At 37.4% G+C, this 20,125-nt stretch overlaps 1 protein-coding gene across 9 annotated transcripts in view; it reads right to left on the reverse strand.

Moving 5' to 3' along the window:
• The window catches only part of Tle4 (transducin-like enhancer of split 4), a 150,112-nt gene that overhangs the window by 70,697 nt on the left and 59,290 nt on the right, over positions 1 to 20,125 (reverse strand). The window lies entirely within an intron of this gene.

Here is a 20,125-nt window from a genome sequence, read left to right on the forward strand (position 1 = left end):
AGAGTTTAAAGTCATTTTTACCAGCACACTGGCAACACATAGAGAACGCCCTTAAGAGGTTGGAATGGGAGCGCTTGACCTCAGCAGAGACTGAATCAAGCCTGACTATAGGAGCCACTATGGGTAGGTGAACGGGCAAGGGAGAAGACAGGGAGGATGCGGAGTTAAATACAGCCCTCAACAGGAATCTCTTCAACTCAAACCTGCTAAGAAAACTATCAGAACAATTGCTGGGTGAATCTAAGACTAACATTTATGGTCACTAAGTATTAATTACTTCTTTTAAATAAACCAGTTTTTATGCTAAATCTAAAACAGATAAAGAACTTCTATATCAAGATTTCTTCGTACCAAGATTTCACTGGTTTTCAAAATCTGAAATTATTCTCTAAAGAGAAACCTTAAGTAGCTTTTTCAGTATTTCAAAGAAAACAATAAAATTTTATTCTCTTCAAGTTACTTTCTTTCTTCGTCCTTGACTGTGTGCCTTCCTGTATGTAACTAAAGTATATCATGAATCAGTTCTTTTCTCCTGCTGACCTGCATCTACCATCTGGTTCATACACTTAACACGTAGCAAGTAAAACTGAAACAGCAAAGGCACACAAGGAATCGAAAGTGGGAGCAGAACTCCCTCCGTTAACCTAGCCTCGCACTCCATGCACAGAAAGCCTTTTCTACCTGTAGATTTTAAATCAGACGCTTCTTCCTTGGGAACATGAACCTTGGGAACAGCAGCCCTGATTGGTCACGCAATACAGAGCTGTTAGCTTGAAAACATATAAACAACAAAAATGGACTAGGCAGTACAGAGACAGATATGTATATATTCCATATAGTACATATAACACATATATAATACATGTTACATGATATGTAATGTATAAATATATAATAGATATCCACATACCTATAAATACATCTAGCTCATATACATCTATCTCTCTCTCTATATATATAGTGCACCCATACACACATATACACACCTGTGCACATATATACATATACATGTAGGTATAACAATAATAGGCTATTAACTTGAAAGTAGAGGTGCACGAGAGGGGTTTGAGGGAAGGGAGTTGGGAAGGGCTGGAAGGAAAGTATTAAAAACTCATATAAAGCTAGAAGAAGGAAGTATATAGAAAAGTTAGACGGTTCCTCACAGGAGTGACCTAAGTCACCTCCACAATCCTTCAATATTATTTAGTTGACCAAAGTGTACATCAAAATTTTATTTTCTAAATATGTAGAGATACATATTTGATAAATATAGTAATTTAAGTAAATACATATTAAATTTACCTTAAAATCTAGTTCAATTTGTTGACAAATTGTTCCAGTTTTCTTTTTCCTCAAAATTCCATTAATATTTCTGTGTATAGCTGGGGCCTATAGCTGCTTATATCTCTAAGTTCAACTGTCAGGGAAGTACAAGCAGCTGAGAATGTATTTCTTCTTTGACGGGAGGAGTCTCTATATGACACAGAACTTTTAGACACAGAGCATTTGCATATTATCTGATATGCTCAAGAATATTTGTGTCATAATTCATGATAAAAAGAAAACAGCCTAAATGATACATTACAGTATATTGTTCTTCTCTCTGAAGAAAGAAAAATGAAAAAACCTTTACCTGCCTTATTTTTCCATTTAACCATGACATTTTTCAAGGACAGAAAATATATATGTCTTGCTATACATGAGAGCCACAGTAAGCTTCTTAGGTCCCGTTTGGTCTACTCCCCTTCAGACTAGTTCCAACAGGGCCCATTTATCTCCTTCCTCCTTTATGTGAGGAACAAGATAAAGAGCAAGAGTCACCCCAATACAGTAGGGAACCAAAAGGGGTTTTCAGCCTTGACAGTACTCTAATAAAAATGCCTCTTTGAAAAGTATTCCATGGTTTTAAAACAATAACCACTCTCCAAATAAAAGCAGCTCAGATTTCATACCACTCAGATTTTCCATAAAATTAGTATCAGTTTGACTATGCACTACTATACAACAGCAAAGGAACTTTGGCTGAAATACTAGCCAATTGAGTATGTGCTCCAAATTTTCATATATTATTGTTATTATTACCACCGCTAGTCATTACCAACAAACACATGGACTCAATAAATCTGTTTCTGTGTGTTGAAATTCTCTCCATCCTTCTATTCTAACCTCCTTGGGAAGGGAATGCCTCACCCTGATTATACTCAATCACTGACTGTACGTGCTCTAGCACTGCCTCTGAATTCTGATGGCACTTGAGGCCAAATCACATAAATAACACTCAAGAACCCAAGAAAATAAAGAGATTTGTATAGGGATAGCTAGATGAAAATACATTAGTTACAAGTTTATTCATAGAGCTATTTCTTTTAAAAAAAATTCTCACATTACTAGAGATTTCTTATTCTTAGTATGTATCAAATAGATTATCAACTAAGGTCAGCACCATACTATAAGCAGATGAATATTGGGCTTCCAATGATATGAAGTTCAAAATTTATAATACAACCAGAAGAAAGCTAGCTCATTCTACTATATTTTTCATTTATGACAATTTAAAAATAAACAACTACAATCTAAAATAAGGAAGATCCATAGTATCATGATAAAATTAAAGAGCTTGGTACCTCTTCACATAAAACTTATGGGCTTATTTTTATTGATGAGCTTTTTATTTTTCATATAAATTTCAAATTTCTTAAAGAGAACTACCACCAAACTTTCCTTAAACAAATGAACTCAAGATACTCAGTCATATGACTGTATATCCAAAGCTTTTATTGTTTCTAGTGAATATATGGAATTCCCATTTACTCTTTGCCTACCTTCCATTACTAACATTAATGTCATATATAATGTTTTACCAATTTTATCAAACTAGAAAAATTCACACCGGCACATCACTATCACCCCAGCTACCAACCAACTGAGACCCTGCTTACCCGACACCAATGTACCTTTTCTGCTCCAGAATTCAGACCATGATAGACTACTGACATTTAAAGATGTCACATCTCACTTCTGTTTTTAAACATCCCTTAAAGATTTTAGGAATGATTACAATCAAGTATAGTCCTACTGATGAATAGCACCTGGTTTGAATAGATTTGGAGAAGGAAACAAACTGAAAAAGGCTACCATAAACTCATGGCACAAGTCTCTCATCCCTACAAATGTCTAAACAATAAAAATATATTCATCATGGTTTTCTCCACAATGGAATGGTTTTTATTTAAGTGTTTTAAAATATAAAACTACACGTAAAATATTAAATATAACATGTCATTAAAATGTATATGACATTGAATCTTAAGATTGCTTTTGGCAAGATAGCCATTTTTACTATATTGATCCTGCCAATCCATGAGCATGGGAGATCTTTCCATCTTCTGAGATCTTCTTTAATTTCTTTCTTCAGAGACGTGAAGTTCTTATCATATAGATCTTTCACTTCCTTAGTTAGAGTCACGCCAAGGTATTTTATATTATTTGTGATTATTGTGAAGGGTATTGTTTCCCTCATTTTCTTCTCATCCTGTTTATCCTTTGTGTACAGAAAGACCATTGACTTGTTTGAGTTAATTTTATATCCAGCTACTTCATTGAAGCTGTTTATCTTTTAGGGTCACTTATATATACTATCATATCATCTGCAAAAAGTGATTATTTTGACTTCTTCCTTTCCAATTTGTATCCCCTTGATCTCCTTCTGTTGTCAAATTGCTCTGGCTAGGACTTCAAGTACAATGTTGAATAGGTAGGGAGAGAGTGGGTAGCCTTCTTCAATGAATTAGAAAGGGCAATCTGCAGATTCATATGGAATAACAAAAAACCTAGGATAGCAAAAACTCTTCTCAAGGATAAAAGAAGCTCTGATGGAATCACCATGCCTGACCTAAAGCTGTACTACAGAGCAATTGTGATAAAAACTGCATGGTACTGGTAAAGAGACAGACAAGTAGACCAATGGAATAGAATTGAAGACCCAGAAATTAACCCACACACCTATGGTCACTTGATCTTCGACAAGGGAGCTAAAACCATCCAGTGGAAAAAGACAGCATTTTCAACAATTGGTGCTGGCACAACTGATTGTTATCATGTAGAAGAATGCAAATTGATCCATTCCTATGTCCTTGTACTAAGGTCAAATCTAAGTGGATTAAGAAACTCCACATAAAAGCAGAGACACTGAAACTTATAGAAGAGAAGGTAGGGAAAAGTCTCGAGGATATGGGTACAGGGGAAAAAATTCCTGAATAGAACAGCAATGTCTTGTGCTGTAAGATCGAGAATCAATAAATGGGACCTCATAAAGTTACAAAGCTTCTGCAAGGCAAAAGACACAGATTTCCCAACAGATTGGGAAAGGATCTTTACCTATCCTAAATCAGATAGGGGAATAATATCCAATATATATAAAAAATTCAAGAAGGTAGACTCCAGAAAATCAAATAACCCCATTAAAAAATGGGGCTCAGAGTTGAACAAAGAATTCTCCCCTGAGGAATACCGAATGGCAGAGAAGCACCTGAAAAAATGTTCAACATCCTTAATCATCAGGGAAATGCAAATCAAAACAACCCTGAGATTCCACCTCACAGCAGTCAGAATGGCTAATATCAAAAATTCAGGTGACAGCAGATGCTGGCAAGGATGTGGAGAAAGAGGAACACTCCTCCATTGCTGATGGGATTGCAAGCTGGTACAACCACTCTGGAAATCAGTCTGGTGGTTCCTCAGAAAATTGGACATAGTACTACCAGAGGATCCAGCAATACCTCTCCTGGGCATACATCCAGAAGATGTCCTAACCGGTAAGAAGGACACATGCTCCACTATGTTCATAGCAGCCTTTTTTATAATAGCCAGAAGCTGGAAAGAACCCAGATGCCTCTCAATAGAGTAATGGATACAGAAAATATGGTATATTTACACAATGGAGTACTACTCAGCTATTAAAAAGAATGAATTTATGAAATTCCTAGGCAAATGGATGGACCTGGAGGGCATCATCCTGAGCGAGGTAACCCAATCACAAAACAACTCACATGATATGTACTCACTGATAAGTGGATATTAGCCCAGAAACTTAGAATACCCAAGATATGAGATACAATTTGCGAAACACATGAAACTCAAGAAGAACGAAGACCAAAGTGTGGACACTTTATCCCTTCTTAGAATTGGTAACAAAACACCCATGGAAGGAGTTACAGAGACAAAGTTTGGAGCTGTGACGAAAGCATGGACCATCTAGAGACTGCCATATCCAGGGATCCATCCCATAATCAGCCTCCAAACGCTGACACCATTGCATACACTAGCAAGATTTTGCTGAAAGGACCCAGATAGAGCTGTCTTTTGTGCGACTATGCCGGGGCCTAGCAAATACATAAGTGGATGCTCACAGTCAGCTATTGGATGGACCACAGGGCCCCCAATGGAGGAGCTAGAGAAAGTACCCAAGTAGCTAAAGGGAACTGCAACCCTATAGGTGGAACAACAATATGAAGTAACCAGTACCCCCCTGGAGCTCATGTCTCTAGCAGCATATGAATCAGAAAATGGCCTAGTCGGCCCATTACTCGTTTACACTTTATATGCCTCAGTACAGGGGAACGACAGGGCCAAGAAGTGGGAGTGGGTGGGGGAGCGTGTGGGGGACTTTTGGGATAGCATTGGAAATGTAAATGAAATAAATACCCAATAAAAAAATGTGTATGACAAAACGTAGATATTCCAAAATATTCCAGTGACTTTCACAGCAGAAAAACAGGCTCCTTTCTAACTTTGGCAGCCATTTTTTAAAAGTTTGTTTCCAAGTTCTCACCATAAGAACAGACCTAGATAGAACTACAGCCAGCATTAGGTACCATCTTCTTTAAGAGTTAAATTTTAAAAAGAATCTTTATTATGGCTTCTTCCCGACAAAGCAGAATGTGTGGAAAGGAGTAAGCTTTCTGCAGCTACTATCTATGACTGTCTTGTAAAACCATGAGTCCACAATCCTTTCATCCCTGCCCACCTGTGCTTACTGCAAAGTAAGTAGGTTTCCTACTTTATCCTCGCCTTTAAACGATTAAAGGAAGGGCTATGTGGATACAGAATGCTGACACAGATTTGTTATCAAAGTAGTTACCACTCTGAAAAATAAAAAACAAGCTAAATAATAATAATAGCTGGGCGTGGTGGTACAGACCTTTAATCCCAGCACTCTCGAGGGAGGCAGAGGCAGCCTGGTCTACAAAGTGAGTTCCAGGACAGCCAGGGCTATACAGAGAAACCCTGTCTCAAAAAACCAAAAAACAAAACAAAACAAAACAAAAAAACCTAGCAGCAAGGTGGCACACAAAGCCTTGCTGTGTGCAATCAATTCTGTTAATTGCATTTTACTTGCTATTCCTTAATAAACAACTATTCCCGTATAATCTCAAGTTCAGAAAGAAGAGCAGAATTCAATTTTGCATGCGTTCTCTATTAGTAAAAGGGAGGATTTTTTTTTTAAATCAAAGGTCCTCAACTATTTGATCACCAGGACTTGACTAGCCAAAAATGAAACAGGAGCTAACTAGGGTAGAATAGCTCCCACACACTGGCCCAGGAATTCTGCCCATCCCAAGATCATTACTCCACCCTTCATATCTACCAAAATCTCAACAGCGAACTTCTCAAACACTATGCCACATATTGGTTCCTAACCCCTGACTCCCTCTTATCTTGGCTTTTCAAAAGCAAAGCAAAGCGAACAGAGTAAAAGGTGTGTGGGACTCGGGGGAGCTTTGCTAGAGAGCAAGAAATCTATCCAGACAAACTGTATCAGAACAAGGAACTCACTGGCAATAAGGATACAGCCTCACAGCATCTTAAAAGACAGCTATAAATCACTGCAACATAGTGTTTATTGTTTGTTTAATCTTCACAAATCCTTCCTTGTTAACCTGAGTAAACAAATGGAAGTACAGACATTTCCTGTAAATCACTAAAGGTGTACAGACTCTCAAACCCAGAGGCCACTGGCTCCAAAGAGCACACCCATCCTACCAGCTATTCACAGAGCATAAACTGATCTAATCTAATGAAATGATCTGATCTAGCTATAAGAAATTATACCAGGAAGGAAAGGCAGACTGAAACAGACTTAAGGAGCCAGAAGGAAGCACCATGCTGGACAGAAGTAATGTAAGTGAATGGTGAGGGAAAAAAAAAGTGTTTTAGTACAAACAGCATTGTTAACCTAGATCATAACTACAAGACTGGGATGAGTCTGAGAAAGAAGGTTATTCAAGAAGCATTCCAAGGAAGTGCACAAGAAACAGTCACCTGATGTTCCCAAGCTTGCTTCTTATGCAAATGTGGGACAGTCACACATCTACGTCCCAGAGTAGCTGTGAATATTATACCTGTTACTATTACTTATAAAACAGGTATCTATACCCTCTCAAAATACACACACACACACACACACACACACACACAAGGTGTATCAATTCTTTTCTATTGCTATCATATGGCCACCAAAGGAGAGAAGCTCTTTTTTATAAGATATTACCTTTTCATTCTTAATTAATTCAAAACATATATTAAGATTATGGGGTACAAAGTTGTTAAACAGGTTATTCAGTGTCAGGAATCACTCCATAGATTAGTTAGCTTCTCTATAATGTGATAAATAGAAATATATTATGTCACTTTGGTAGTATTCCTACTTAAAACAAAACAAAACAAAACAAAACAAAACAAAACCCTTAACCTGATTTGAACCTTGAAAAAATTAGAAACAAACAATCAAGAATACAGAAGATTACACAAGACAAGTCTAAAGTCTTTGAAATGTAAACAAAATATACAGCAAAGTGGTTTGGGGTTTGTTTTAAAGACAAGAAGAATAGAGAGAGATGGAGATGGAAAGAACAGTGAGTATATATGAACCCTGAATTGGAAAAACACCACAAAGAAAAAAGAGTAACAGAAATGCTAAAGGACATTCTATAGGCAGTTGGACAAAGAAAGAGGATGATACACTCTCACACAGGCCAAAGGATATGTTAACTGCACTGTTCCAACAGTCTTGCCCACTGAAGACACATATTTAAGTATTAATGGTGAAATACTCTCACTTTTGAGATGTACTTGAAGAAAATGAGAGGAGGCTTCTGCACTTAACCAATGCTTACTACACTGAGCAATGGGGTTCTTGGACAACATTTCATTCTAGCTATATAGGTAGCAAAGGTGTTACGGTTGGACATCCACATGTGTATGTCGGAACGGAAGATGGTATCACCTCAGGTACAAGGAGCAGCTTGCTTCTGTAAAATTTCTTAATTCTACCTGTGGCCAGGAGACCCTTCCCTTTTAGCGCCTCTCTTTGTTTCTGCTTGAAAATTTCATATTCCTCATCCATCTCCTTGACCTGCTATTCTGGCCCAACATTGTGCCTGTGTCCTTTCCCAAACACTTTGGGGGGGGGGGGTATTAACCTTCCTACTGGAAACTATGCTGCCACTTTTTTCTCCCCCTTAATTGTTTTAGGCTTTACTAGGGAATCTAATTCTGAGCAACTAATGAAGGCATAAAGTATTCAAAAATAAAATTTAACACCTCTGACTTTTCTATTTTGTGAGTTTTAGTTACTGAAGTCATCAAGTGAAAGGATTTTGATGAGAAAGCTTTCTGTAGTTACTTGAACAATCTTAAAATGGCAACATTTAAAAAAACTTAAATATTTCATGTCCCCTTAATTTGAGAGGTAGAAGGGAACCCCTAGATGCTATCTCTAGTTATGTTGATTTTCAACAATTTGACAGCTTATGTTTGCTTCACCTTTGTGTGTTGTGCATATATGTACATTTTTATATATATATATATATATATATATATATATATATATATATATATATATATAAAAGAAAACAAAACTTTACTCAGATTACTCATATCAAAAAGAGTAAGCATTTTTTAATTTAGTACATATACATATACATATTAAACAAATACTATGTGTACACTATGTTTTCTATTCTGTATCTTTTTGTTTGTTTGCTTTTTTCGAGACAGGGTTTCTCTGTGTAGCCCTGGCTGTCCTGGAACTCACTCTATAGACCAGGTTGGCCTTGAACTCAGAAATCCGCCTGCCTCTGCCTCCCGAGTGCTGGGATTAAAGGCGTGTGCCACCACGCCCGGCTATTCTGTACCTTTATTTAATAAGACCCTAACAGAAAGACTGATGATGGGAACTAGAGTAACTTTGCTTATTGTGTGTGTGTGTGCGTGTACATATATGCACGCGTACACCTGCCACACCGCATATGCTGAAGTCAGAGTTAGTGCTCGCCTACCATGTCGGCTGTGGGGATTGAACTGGGGGGGGGGGGGTGCTAGTCAGTGAGCATCTTTATTTGAGACATCACATTCTGGTGTTCTTTTGCTTTTGCTTGTTTGTCTTTTGGTTTTGTTTTCATTTTGCTTTGAGACGGGCTCTCGCCAGTATACAGAGTATACAGAGTACACAGAGTATACAGAGTATACAGGAGTATACAGGAGTACACAGAGTATACAGAGAGTATACAGAGAGTATACAGAGAGTATACAGAGAGTATACAGAGAGTATACAGAGTATACAGAGTACACAGAGTATACAGAGTATACAGAGTACACAGGAGTATACAGGAGTACACAGAGTATACAGAGAGTATACAGAGAGTATACAGAGTATACAGAGTATACAGAGTACACAGCTCTGGGTTTTCTAGAACTCACTATGTATATGTAGACCACGGTGGCCTTGGATTTACAGACATCAACCTGCTTCTGTCTCCCAAACGCCAGGATTAAAGGTGTGTGCTAACATACTTGGCTACTAAAGGATTTGTTGCTGGTTATGTCTATGAATGCCTTTTCCTGCTAGCTGACTTGTCATCTCATTTTGTAAGGTATCTTTTGAAGAAACAGTTGTGTTTGTTTTAACTGAGTAATAAAAACTATTAATCATTTTCTCATAGTTTGAGCTTTCTTTGACCCATTTAAGAAGTTAAACTAAATATAATTTTTTTTGAAATTTTTCGATTTTTAACCTCTTGACTATTACAGATCAGGAGATATAGGAGTCAAACTTCCATTTTCTCCCTAAGAACAGTTTGCTATCCCTAACAAGCTGTTGACATACAGTAAGTTCTCTCTTTTTTTTTTCTGGTTTTTCGAGACAGGGTTTCTCTGTGTAGCCCTGGCTGTTCTGGAACTCACTCTGTAGATCAGGCTGGCCTCGAACTCAGAAATCCACCTGCCTCTGCCTCCCAAGTGCTCGGATAAAAGGAGTGCGCCACCATGCCTGGCTCCTGTAAGTTTCTCTTATCTGCATATACTTTTGTCACAAAAGCATATCTATGTCTGAGTACTTTAAAGGTTTATTTTTATTTTGTGTGTGAGAGGCTGCATGTATATATATGTACCAGAAGAGGGTAGAGGATCCCCTGGAGTAGAGTTACAGAAACTTTTAAGAACCAACTTTAGGTACTCTGCACAAGCAATAAGTCGTCTTTAACCATTAACCCATCTCTACAGCCCTTATGTCTGAGTACTTTAAATCTTGGAGTTGAAGTTCTTAAATAGGCCACAAGAAGCACCAAGTATGACAAAAAGGAGTCATAGTAATAATAATAATTATTATTATCATTATTATTATTGTTGACACCTTACAGAAAATGAGAGGAAAAGCTAGAATCTGAGAACTGGAGTTTGTAACATAGAACCAACAGATGCTCATGATCCTGATACCAGTTAAAAAGCAACTAGAATTTTGGCTGAAAAATAAACCTTGCCTAAACATAGCCTAAAAAGACTATTTTAAGATAAAACAAAAAGGTATTTAATTATTTGAAGTTTAGAATACTATGCAGAGACTACACTGAAAGCAGCAAGAATGAACAACACGAAAACAGAAAAAATCGGGAGCTCAAACCAAACCGGAGAAAAAGAGGAACTGAGACCTTTTTATGAAGACAATTCCAAAGCCATGGCTATGTGAGCTGGATTTAAGAACTTAGGGAACTCAGCATACCTTATAAAACTGGACCTTACATAAGTAGGCAGATCAAACCAATTATGTAGAGCAGGAGAAAAAAGGAATAGAATTTTGCCCTGTTTTTGCAATAAGAAATGAAGAGATAAAGAATAAAAAAATTAAAAGTAAAAAATTAATCTGACCAGCCAAAGTAAACACTAATATCCTGTATGTATGTAGTATATTTTCAACACATATAAGAATTTTTACATGAAAACATCAAGATATCTTTTAGTTTAGTCTGCTGTCTGTATCTCTAAGTGATTCTGCTTTGATGGTAATAGGTGAGTGTTCACTGAAGTGATTACCAGTAACTCGATATTCAGGCTGTTTCCACTATTTTCACATAGACACATGGCATTAAAACTCTTCAAGTTATAGAATAGCCAATAAACATGGTCTAAATAGGTTTTTTATTTCTCATATAATAAGAAGACAGCAAGACATTTTCTCCAAAGGAGAAACCTTTACTTCTCAGTAATTTGAATAGGTCTTGGGCACTCTTACCTGTAAGGAGGACAAGGCATCAAGAATGCTGGCCTCCATTACAGAAGGTGGAACCCATGTATAATGAAGAACTACCATTTAGTCTTGATTATTCTAACAAGTTGTTTAAAAACCCAAAAACAACTTCCCAATTTTCAATTCGAATAACAAGCAACTTAGACTGGAAGGGTGTTTGCTTTGTTTTCCCTCAATGGTTTCTTCTCCTAGGTATGAAATTTGTACAGAGCACTATCTAGCAATTGCTTTGAGTGAACGCAGAAACACACTAGTGAAAATACTAATGATACTAATGATACTAATGACTACCCTTTTGCTTTGGCACCTAAGTGGCACTGTCCATAAGACAAATCTGGGTGATGTTCACCTCTCCTATTTTATGGCTCCACTAACAAAATAAAGTAAGAAACATAACAAACCTTTTAAAAGTTTCAAGAATGATCATCTTGAGTTTTTCTTGAGAGGGTAGGGAGGTAGCTCTTACTCCTATCAGGTTAACAACACTTTTTAGGTTTGAGTATTACTCTTATCTCATAAAGTATTTGCTACTCATAAGCAACATAGAAACACAAGACAAGAAAATAGAACCACAAAAAAAGGAACAAAGCTTACTATGAGAAAATGGCATAATTTCAAGGAAAGAACTATTCGAACCGTAAGGCAACTCCTGTGACTTCTAACTCAATTTCTCCCTGACTGGTCTTGGCCTTGTCCTCCTCTTCCTCAGTCACCTGCTTCCTCAGCCATGGCTTACAATTAGCTAGCAAGCACCAATCCTTAATAAGCCCTACTGTCTCTAATTCCCTAGACAATATATGGAAAAACTTCACTATAGACTCCCGATTAGCAAATTTTGAATAAACTCTGCACTGTTCTATAATGTGACTTTCTTGGCTGGTCAGCTCCCAAATAACAACATGGAGACATTTTATTAATTATGAAAGTTTGTTCCTAGCTTAACAGACCCTCAACTAACTGTCCCCCCACGTGGCTTATTAATTACCTCTTCTGTTCCCACACTCAGTTTCTGGCTGACTGATGAATCTCTCTGATCAACAGGCAAATCCCTCCCCTCAGACTCTTTCCCAGAATTCTCTCTCTCCCTAGAAGTTCCACCCTTCCTGTCCTGCCTCTTGGCCAGTCAGCTCTTTATTACATCAATTAGAAGCTGTTGGATGGTGAGTTTACAAGATATGATGCAGTAATGTGAATAACAGTACCAAAATGGGTTCTGCACTCAATGTTTTGTGACAGAGAAATCAAATCAGCATTATGAATAATACTAAGGAAATCTTTACCTAGTGCATAAACAGATCATGCCAACAATGCCTCTTTAACGTCTAGGAACATAAACATTCTGTGTACATATATTCCATAGTGGTTTACTACTTCATATTTGTTTTGTTGTTACTTTTATTACATAGTATGCATAGGATCAAAACATCATTTGCAGTATGAGCCCCTTTGTATCTAAACATAAGAAACTTTATTTTACTGGTGGTATTTACATATATATTTCAGCTTTTGATTCTTACATGTAAGAGTAACATCAGCAGATAGGAAGAAGCATGGTATGAATCAAGATAATGCAACCAATCTATAAAGGTGACATAAATCAGATAATTTGTGCTAACTAATTTAGTATGTGTATCAGTCACATTCATCCCACTTCCCTCCCAACACTGAGCCCTGAGACACCTAAATGATATCTTGGAAGCTAAAGACAATATGCTCACTGTAAAAGAGAGAGCAGTCATGAACAAATAAAGGATGATGGTGCAAACAGTAGAAGTAGAAAACCCAGTTCTGCCCCTTCCTCCTTGTATAACCAACCACCTACAGAAGTTACTTCTAGATTCCAAGTTGTGTTTCATTATTATAAAGTTATGTGACTATGTCTCCATAGAGTTTCATGTAAAAAGTAAACAAAACATATATAAATGCTTATTAGCATAGTGCTTGAAACAAAAAACAAATCCAGAAAATTTCTGAGGTAAAGAATAAAAACCTAGAAATGTAATAAATCTAGAGAGATAACTAAAGTAAAAAGGAGCCTAAATTTTAAAATAACAATTCCATAATCATTAAAGCAAGATTATAAGGTTAAATTAGACAAATTGGTGGCTATCAACTCCAGCCTTGAATTTTATAGAAAAGAAACATTAAATGGCATTACTAAGATCTGACACTGTGGTTTGTATATTTCCTACTAGTCTACATTTCCTCTCTACCTGGGCTCAGTGCTGTAGAGGAAAAAAAGTCAAGTAACAGTTCAAAATATAAACATCTATAGATTTACTAATTATTATAAGCCATATTACTTTTGAAAAATAGTGCTTAATATTTTTTTTACAAACATTTATTGAAAAAATGAGATACCCAATGCTTTGGCACCGTGGCTATAAAAGTGAACAAGACAAGAGTGACACACAAATCAATACTAAGTGCTATGAAGAAAATACAAGAGGCTAATGGCACAGAGACCAAAGGAAAAGACACACCCGTAAGAAAGGCTGCCAGCCAGGAAGACCTTTCCTGAGGCAAGGCTATCTGAATCAACATTTGAAGAAAAGCACTAAGAAAGCTTAGGACATGAAGAGGGCATTGTGGAGAACAGTAGACCAGCTACACAACCTCACCAAGAACATGCTGGGAGCTGCTTATCAACTGTTAAATTGGGGGTGAGGGGGTGGGGGGGAGGAGTCTGAAGGCACTGTGAGATACTCAATTTCCCAGAGAAATTTTCCTATGCAAAAAGGTCAATGACCGCCAGGCATGCGCCACCACGCCTTTAATCCCAGGACTCAGGAGGCAGAGGCAGGCGGATTTCTGAGTTCGAGGCCAGCCTGGTCTACAAAATGAGTTCCAGGACAGCCAGGAGTGCACAGAGAAACCCTGTTTCGAAACTCCTCCCCCCTCCCAAAAAAAAAAAAAAAAGGTCAATGACCAGAAAATTTTAAACAAAGGAGCAATGAGATCTGATTTACATATTAAACAAAGATCACTGAAGCCTTGGTCCACAAATTAAAATAAAGGAATAACAACAGCCAACACCATCCAAAACCTAAAAATCCCATCATTATTAGAAAGCAGCTATGGGGGGCTGGAGAGATGGCTCAGCGGTTAAGAGCACTGACTGCTCTTCTGAAGGTCCCGAGTTCAATTCCCAGCAACCACATGGTGGCTCACAACCATCTGCAATGAGATCTGACTCCCTCTTCTGGAGTGTCTGAAGACAGCTACAGTGTACTTACTTATATAATAAATAAATCTTTAAAAAAAAAAAAAAAAAAAAAAGAAAGCAGCTATGAAGGACTAGAGCAGCAAAGATAGGAATTATACAGCACTTTTAACAAAAGGTTTGTATATTTAGCAAAGAAAATAAAACCAACTGCCATAACAAAAATACATGGGACCATGCACCTAAACTTAAAACTCCTCAAAGAAAATAATAGGAAAAACTTTTTGTGATGAGTTAAATATTACTTAGAGACAAAACTAAAGTAAAAAACACACGAGAAAAAAACAATTATCAAACTGGAATTACCTCAATTTTGAAAAAATAAAAGTGTGCACTTAACCATAGCAGCTCCTGACTGTTACTGCCAAGGCAGGATATGTGTTTGAGGTTATCTGGATATAGGTGTATCCTCAGTGAATATATGTGACAAAAACATAAAATATTTATAACTAGGATATTAAAAGGCATCCAAAACTTATAAATTACTAGAGAAAAAGGGTAAAGATTTCATTAGACACTTAGATAACAGAGTTAGCAACACACATAAAAAGACAACATCATTGTGGTGGTTTGACTATACTAGCCTCCTAGGGAGTGGCACTTTTGGGAGGTGTGGCTTGTTGGAAGAAGTGTGTAACTGTGGGGGTGGGCTTTGAGACTCCTCTCTAGCTGCTTATAAGTTAGTTTTCTCTGATCTGCCTTTGGATCAAGATATAGAAGAACTCTCAGTTTCTCCAATCCCAAGTCTACCTAGGCGCTGCCATGCTCCTTGATGATAATGGATCTAACCCCCAAACCTATAAGCCAGCCATAATTAAATGTTGTCCTTTATAGAGTTGCCTTAGTCATGGTATCTTTTCAAAGCAATGGAAACCCTAACTAAGACAATCATTAACATTTGTGAAAAAACAAAACAGAAATGCATAGTGAGTACTACCAACTAAAAAGCTGTGATCTCAAGTGTTGGTGAGGATAAAGAGCAAAGGCTCTCTAGACCTATCAGCAAGACTGCAGAACAGCAGGGCCTCTGTGGAAAACAGTCTAGCACTTACAAATTGAAACACACTCAGCATATCACTTACCTAGCACTTTCACTTTTAGGTAATCACCCAGAAGAAATGAGACATTCACTTTCAAAAATGTGGATGTGACTATTTCTTATAGTACTACTCTCAATCACTCAAAATTGAAGACAATTCCTTTGTCCTCTGAAAACTGACTGAATAGGCAGACTGGACTACATTCACAATAGAGAATCACTCAGCAATACATGGGACCCTCACTATGGACAAAGGCAAGTACATGGCCAAGTCTCCAAGGTCTTATGTTCAAGGAAGAGGCATTTAAAAGGCTATGTAATAACAAGTCCACTTATAGTACATTCGCCAACAACCTCACTTTGAGAAAAACAACCTTTATTCCAGAGAGGATGCAAACGGAAAAGAAACTGTCTATGAAAAGAAAAACGGGGAATGAAGGGTGGGGGGGGAGCTTATTCCCTGCTGACTGTGGTAGTGGCTCTGCAACTGTATTCAGCTATCAAAATCCGTACACCACACTAAATCTTAAAAGAACATTAAAGTCAGTAATGAATGTATATTTTTGAATTCTTAATTCCAGACATCTAAAAACTTTATCTACAAATATAAGAAGAATACATGAGTATCTTTAATTCTCATTAATGTTTACAGTCTCAATTTTTATCTTGTTTTAAGAGCCTTCCAAACATTTTTTTTTTTGATACTAAAATATGCAAGGCTGAAGAAATGGATCATTGGTAAGACCAATCATTACTCCTGCAGAGGATCCATGTTCAATTCCCAACACCTACATGATGGCCCACTATTAGCCGTAACTCCAATTCAAGAGGATCTGATGTTGTTCTCTTCTAACCTCAGTGGACACCAGGCATTTACATGGTGCAACAGAAACATGCAGACAAAATGTTCATATCCATAAAATAAAATAAATAAGCCTGAAAAATTAAAAAATACTTATCTTTAAAGAAAGAAAATAGGGCAGAACGGTGGTGGTAAAAAAAAATAAAATAAATAAAATAAAATAAAATTCTGGGCAGTGGTGGTGCACGCTTTTAATCCCAGCACTTGGGAGGCAGAGGCAGGTGGATTTCTGAGTTTGAGGCCAGCCTGGTCTACAGAGTAAGTTCCAGGATAGCCAGGGCTACACAGAGAAACCCCGTCTGGTAATTAATTAATTAATTAAGATGTGTTAAGGTAGATTTGGGCAGTAAAATGTAATACCAGAAAACTTACAACTCCCAAATCCTAAGTAAGATAGGTGTAATTTGAGGGCCCTCAAGTGAAAATACTGAACAGGGTAATGAAGGCATCAGAACAAGTGCTGAATTGAGGAAGAGAAATGTGTGGCAACTGACTTATCTAACCCTTTTTAATCTAATCTTTCCACAAAAATCTTTAAGACAGCATTGATGGCACAAATGCACTTTTTGGTAGAAGAAACCTAAAATTAGTTTCTTAGGAATTCTGAGTGTTCAGATTAAAAGTCCTTACGCCTTTCCCAAAGTCCCGAGAGTCATGCACAGTCAGTCACGCTTGTTCCAGGTAAGTCCGTCTCTCCCTTAGATCCTGGGTTTGTTCTACCCTCTCCATTTTTTGAGGTATACAAAAGCTAGGCTGAGCCCACAAGCAATCTGAATGGCAACTGGTGATGCTGCATGGTGAAATAACACAAGAAATTATCACAGAAAAGTGGAAGACCAAAATATACACATATACATAAACACACACACACACACACACACAATGTAGATATACATATATTATGTATATAAAATAAAGAGATTAAGAATTCAGAACTGCCAACCTACAAGCTAATTTGAGCAAACTGCTTTCTCTGTGTAATAGTGAACCCAGTCTATGCACAGGTTAGCAAATCTAGTAGCTTTGCTGCTCCCAGTGGAGTCCCAGGGCCCACCTGGCCTTAAGCTTCATTGGTTACCCAACCCTAGACAATTTCTAGAACTCTGGTGAGACTCTGCTCATTTCAAAGTGAGCTCTATACATGTAGTTATTAGTAGAAAGAAGGAAGGGAGGAAGGAAAGTTCCTCCTTAAACAGAAAAAATAAGTAGTATTTCAGGTTACCAACAATTTGGAGAGAAGATAAATTGACTGGTTTTCTGAGAAGCTTTCCAATAAAAATTAATTGAATACACAGCACAAGCAACAAATCAGAAACCATACCCCTAACATAGAAAGTTTGTGAGCTCTGAACTGAAAACGGAACTGAAAAATATTTAAATATCTGAGAGCCTTTGTTACAAGAGACATCAAAGCCTCTTAAGGGTCTCAGCATCACTGCATCACAAAAATTGAATTGCGACTACATCACTCAGTACTGCAGTTCCTTTCTCCAAGGGGGGAAGAGAGCAGAGAATCAACATAAACTACTTGAACTACTTGATGCAAAAGTGCTGTAGTTTTAAGCATCATCACAGCTCACATATAAGCTGAGCCCTGTAAGTGCCTAAGGCCCAGGAACATCTACACAGTGCCCTTTCCCCCAGCACAACCCACAACCAAACTTCTTAAACTGTGGGTGAAAAACAAGCAAACAAAAGGCCACAATAAAATGTTTCTAAAAGCAATGACCAAAATTTAAAATGCATTATGGACCTGGGTGTTTCTGGCAGTGCTCTCCTGTATTGTGTGGCATGGAAACGCACTGCAGCCTTGATTTTAAACACATCAAGTCATACAACACCATTAAAGACCACCTACAACACTTCAGCTCATAACTGAGATTGTTGTATGCTACAAATTACACTGTTTTACTACACATACAATTTTTTTTGCTCTTATAAAAACATAATGGTCTAATTAATTACAGAAAATAAAGATTTTAACTATCTCCCTATTCTTCCTTATCAAGAATATCTCTGCATTGTTCTACATTAGAATGTTTAATTTTAACATTTGCTGTTGGAGTTGCTGACTCAAGTTCACAAATAATCACCAAGTGAACTTTGCTTAGAATTAGGACAGATTCCAATAGTTCTGGAAGTCTCCCTACGCTGATCACTTTGTTCTGTTTATGTGAAGTGGGGTTGCGAGCACTCAATATTATAAAATAAGAATACTCTGAAACACTCTGAACTGCCCTACACCTTATATTACCAAATACTCAGCCAATATTTATCTCATTCGTATGCAAATTTTCTTTCATCTTACTAATTAGTAAAACTATATACATACATTACATTCACACAACACCAAAGAACTACTTTATGGTAAATTTCTTTATGATTTATAATCAGTAAATGCTTTATTTGTGTATCTATATCCAGAACTACATAAACATACCTTCAATGAAAGGGGTTGATAATATAGTGTAGGTAGTCTTGGTCTCCACCCAGAGACTGCCCCACCTGGGGATCCATCCCATAAACAACCACCAAACCAGACACTATTGTGGATGCCAACAAGAGCTTGCTGACAGGAGCCTGATACAGCTGTCTCCTGAGAGACTCTGCCAGTGCCTCACAAATACAGAAGTGGATGCTCACAGCCATCCATTGGACTGAGCACAGGGTCCCCAATGAAGGAGCTAGAGAAAGTACCCAAGAAGCTGAAGGGGTTTGCAGCCCAACAGAAGGAACAACAATATGAACTAACCAGTACCCCCAGAGCTCCCTGGGACTAAAACCACCAATCAAAGAAAACATGGTGGAACTCATGGCTCTAGCTGCATAGTTGGCAGAGGATGGCCTAGTCTGTCACCAAAGGGAGGAGAGACCCTTGGTCCTGTTAAGGTTCTATGCCACAGTACAGGGGACTACCAGGGCCAGGAAGTGGGTGGGTTGGGGAGCAGGGGGAGTTTGGAGGAGATAGGGGATTTTCAGAGGGGAAACTAGGAAAGAGGATAACATTTGAAATGTAAATAAAGAAAATATCTAATAATAAAATAATGAGAAAAATTTATTTTATACAATTTAAAAAAAATAATAAAAGTCTTGGTCTCCAAAGCCTTTAAGGTCCAGGAGGAATACTTACTATTCAGTGAAGGCAATGACCAAGTTGAAATAGCAATCTCTGAGAAACACATATCCACTTTATAGCTCATTTAAAAGTTTCATATCATATGCAATAGAAAGTAACAATAGTAAAGACTAAAGAGAAAAACAAAATGACTGGCCATAGGTTTGCTTATATTTTAAAAGTAACTTAAGTTGTAAATGCTGAGCTGTTAAAGACTGTTTACACATAACCCTGACATCAGAAGAAAGCCACAATTCTTACATGTGACCCAGTAATCTCCCTATATGATAAAGCCCATTCACAAA

The sequence above is a fragment of the Mus musculus genome, chromosome 19, assembly GCF_000001635.26.
Source record: "Mus musculus strain C57BL/6J chromosome 19, GRCm38.p6 C57BL/6J".
Classification (NCBI taxonomy): domain Eukaryota; kingdom Metazoa; phylum Chordata; class Mammalia; order Rodentia; family Muridae; genus Mus; species Mus musculus.